This window comes from Muntiacus reevesi, chromosome 10 (assembly GCF_963930625.1).
Source record: "Muntiacus reevesi chromosome 10, mMunRee1.1, whole genome shotgun sequence".
Taxonomy (NCBI): domain Eukaryota; kingdom Metazoa; phylum Chordata; class Mammalia; order Artiodactyla; family Cervidae; genus Muntiacus; species Muntiacus reevesi.
In genome coordinates this window covers 33709474-33713756 of record NC_089258.1, presented here as the reverse complement: position 1 = coordinate 33713756, position 4283 = coordinate 33709474, and the positions used below count along the sequence as shown (strand labels likewise).

General features: G+C 43.8%; 1 non-coding gene across 1 annotated transcript; it reads left to right on the top strand.

Moving 5' to 3' along the window:
- Positions 1 to 364: 364 nt before the first annotated feature.
- On the top strand, positions 365 to 471 carry LOC136143964 (U6 spliceosomal RNA). Its single transcript, XR_010658453.1, has one exon. It is a non-coding gene; the product is annotated as a U6 spliceosomal RNA (small nuclear RNA).
- The last annotated feature ends 3812 nt before the right edge of the window (positions 472 to 4283 follow it).

Genomic DNA, 4283 nt, shown 5'->3' with positions numbered 1-4283 from the left:
AGCTGGTGTCTCCATTTAGTCTGTGCCAGTGACCAGTCTGTGTCACTCACTATGGGAGGGTGCTACCATTGCAAATCCTCAGCAACTGGAACCTGGTGTTAACCTTACAACTTCCAATAGGCTTGCCAGTTTCTGCATTGGGATTCTCTTGGAAAGCTGGAAGGTATGTTCCTTAGCTACGTGGCTTCCGGTTGCAGGGAATGGGAAAGGATAACAGTCTAGTAGTCTGGAGACCTGAGATGTATTTCTGGCCCTTGCAACGTGACCTCACACTCTGTCAAAGCTCTTATTCCTGATGTGCCTTGCCCTTTTTGAGTCTAGTTTCCTCACCCACCTTGCTTTATCAATTTTAAAGTGCTCTGAAGTGCTCGCTTCGGCAGCACATATACTAAAATTGGAACGATACAGAGAAGATTAGCATGGCCCCTGCACAAGGATGACACGCAAATTCGTGAAGCGTTCCATATTTAAAAAAAATAATAAAATAAAATAAATAAAGTGCTCTGAAAAAGCAAGAGATGATTGGCGTATTTACACAGAAGCTAGTTTCCCCTGAAACTGTGGTTGGAACCATGGACCACTGAGAGGGCTCCATAGAGTGAAGAAGGATTGAAACCAGAGGAGACAGCACACTGGGCCTCATGCTAGACCTTGTGGGAGAGACAGCTATGAGGAACGCTGGATCCCTGGCATCATCCCCTTGTAGAGGGCAGAATGACTCTTCTCCCCAACATGTCCATAATCTAATCCCTGGCACTGTGAGCTTCCAGTGGCTAAAAGGATATTACAGATGTAATTAACATTTGTTGTTGTTCAGTTGCTCAGTCACATCTAACTGTTTATGACCCCATAGACTGCAGCATACCAGGCTTCCCTGTCTTTCACCATCTCCCGGAGTTTACTCAAACTCATGTCCATTGAGTTGGTGATGCCATCCAACCATCTCATCTCTGTCATCCCCTTCTCCACCTGCCTTCAATAGTTCTCAACGTCAGGGTCTTTTCTAAAGAGTCAGCACTTCATATCAGGTGACCAAAGTACTGGAGCTTCAGTTTCAGCATCAGTCCTTCCAATGAATATTCAGGGTTGATTGCCTTTGAGATTGACTGGTTTGATCTCTTTGCAGTCCAAGGGACTCTCGAGACTCTTTTCCAACACCACAGTTTGGAAGCATCAATTCTTTGGCCCTCAGCCTTCTTTATGGTCCAACTCTCACATCCGTACATGACAACTGGAAAAACCATACCTTTGACTATATGGACCTTTGTAGGCAAAGTAATGTCTCTGCTTTTTAACACTGTTTATTAAATAAAATATTTAATAAGTATCAAATTTATTACTGCTGTGTAGGTTTATCACAGCTTTTCTTCCATGGAGCAAATGTCTTTCAAACATTACAAGCCTAAAAATAGGGAGACCATCTTGGATTATTCAGATAGCCTAATCTAATCACATGAGCCCATAAAAGTTGAGAACTTTCTCTGGCTGACCTGGGAGAGATGCAGCAAAAGGAGTCAGAGATCTTGGTGGTGTGAGAGAGACATAACCCACCCTTGCTGGAGGGGAGCCACGTGAAAGCAGCGGAAAGGAAGCTGGGCGTCCTCTGACAGCAACAACCAAGCTCTGGCTGACAGCCAACAAGGAGATGGGACCTCAGTCCTACATCCACAGGGAACCGAATTCACCCAGCAGCTCAAATGGGCTTACACGCAGAATCTGTCCTGGAGTTTCCATGTAAGAACCAACTCCAGCCCTACCGTGTGAGACCTACAGTAGAGGACCCAGCTGGGTATTGTGCCCAGACTTCTTGGCCCACAGAACTGTGAGATGATAAATGAGTGTGTTTTTAAGCCATGAAACATGTGGCAATTTGTATGGCAGGGCTAGAAAATGAATACAAACTTCTTGTTGTAGGTTGAGGCCAATGAGAGAAAATGGCAGTATATGGCGAATGGCCTCACAGGGCTCTACATTGTGTAGAGAAGTGGCTTCAGAAAAGGACAGCCCTGGCTTAATGGAGAGTGTTATTCAAGAATCAGACCTCGGAAATTCGCTGGTGATACAGTGGTTAAGACTCTGTGCTTCCAATGCAAGGGGCATGGGTTCAATCCCTAGGCAGGGAACTAAGATCCCATATGCCTTGCAACAAGGCCAAAGAAATTAAAATAAATAAATAAGTGAAAGAATGAGACCTCAAAGCGTCATTCAGATTTGGAAGTGAAAGATGAGGAAGAGCTCCCTCCATGGTGCTGTGGGGGGGGGGGTGGGGTGGGCAGGGGATGGTTTTCCATCCCCAGAGATTCCCTGTGTTAGTGCCAAGGAGAGCACAGAGGAACTTGAGATATCCCTGCTGAGCAGAGAGAGGGGATCATGTCACAGGACAGTAACCTTTGCACGCTGGAAGCATCCCCAGGTTCAAGAGCATTTCAGAGAATCAATACCCCTGAACATGATAAAGGCTTGTATGAGTGTTTCATACTTTCATCCCATTATATATTTCCTCCATGTTTAAAAGGTCATAGAATCAAAATTGAGAATGTAAATTACCAGCAAAAGGTAATGTTTGTAGGATGATATTCTTCTTCCATGGACTTCCCTGGTAGCTCAGCTGGTAAAGAATCTGCCTGCAATGCAGGAGACCCCGGTTCAATTCCTGAGTCGAGAAGATCTGAGGGAGAAGGGATAGGCTACCCACTCCAGTATTCTTGGGCTTCCCTGGTGGCTCAGTTGGTAAAGAATCTGCCTGCAATACGGGAGACTTGGTTCGATCCCTGGATTGGGAATATCCCCTGGAGAAGGAAAAGGCTACCCACTCCAGTATTCTAGCCTGGAGAATTCCATGGGCTGTCTAGTCCATGGGGTTGCAAAGAGTCGGACATGACTGAGCAACTTTCACTTTCACTTTCATTCTTCCTTCCTAATCACAAAATTGTGAGAAATCAAGACCCTCTGTCAATTTCTCCTTTGCTGTATTTTTACCCCACAAGTCTAGGCTGAAAGGGCTCTGAGGGAGCACGGGGGTTATAGACTTCTGTGCTGACTCAGTTCAGTTCAACAAAGTTTTATTACACACCCACTTTGTGCTGTGCACTGTATGAGGGAAGAGGAAGCATAATGAGGGCATTCAGAAATTCACAGCAGAGCTGAAATTCTGTGCCGTGGCTGACTTGCTCCCATCATGGTCAGCATGTCTTCAAAGCAGGTTAGCAAGGACTGAAACACACATTACACTTCTTAGCATTCACACCTTCCTCTGTGCTGTTCCTGTCCTCGGGCATACGTTTCCACGTCTCATACCTTCCTTCAGCTCCAGCTGAAAACTCAACTGTTGGAATTTGACAGTCCATAGTCTTTTCTTTAAAAGTCCTAACATAGGACATGCCCTTGGACTCTGCAATTTGCCTTCCAGGAACTGATCTTAGAAGTAACTATGGATGGGCAAAATGATGCATGTCCAAAGCTACCCATCACAGACTGCAAACCGCTGGGATACCCACTAATGGAAAATTGGTTACACAAATTATCATGTATCCATAACATAGAATATTTATGTGGCCTTTCAAAATAATGGAGATCCACAGCTATGGTTATGGAAACAGAGTCATCTTATAATACTGGAAAAAATTCAACCTACAAAATAATGTAGTAATGTCACAGTTTTCTAGGACCCAATTGCAATTTACTCACAGTTGAGAGAATATCTCTAAGATAGTGAACCAGAAGTGTTTCCTCCATAAAGGAACATCTATAAATAAATTCTGATTTGGAATATCAGTTATGTTCTCTGACTCTAAGCACCTGAAATTTGCAGTCTTCTCAGAACTTCAAAGATATTTAATACCCAGGCACAGTTTTAAATATAAAGAAAGGTTTTAAGCTGAGTTTGCAGGGCAAAGCCATGGGCCAGGAGCACAGCTACAGGTGGCAATAAGAATGGGAGAAACGGAATCATCTTCCTGTGACTCCACAGTTTACGAATGAAAAAGGTAGAAAAATATTAAGGGTGGCAGCATCTCTGGTAAAGGAAAAGCCACGATTTAATGGGTCCCCAGACTAAGCACATCTTCAGGGAAGACAATAGACTCAATTAAGAACCAGAGTCATAAAAGAACGCAAATCTCCCAAACAAAACATAATTGAGCAGAGAGATGAGACCTGATCCCATAAATAACCAACCATAATTAGAACATATCAACAGTTCCTATTAGAGAAACATCAGGCAGTCAAGTACTGGAAGTCTGGGAAAATTGAGTTCTTAATTAAATCCTCATCAGAATTACTAG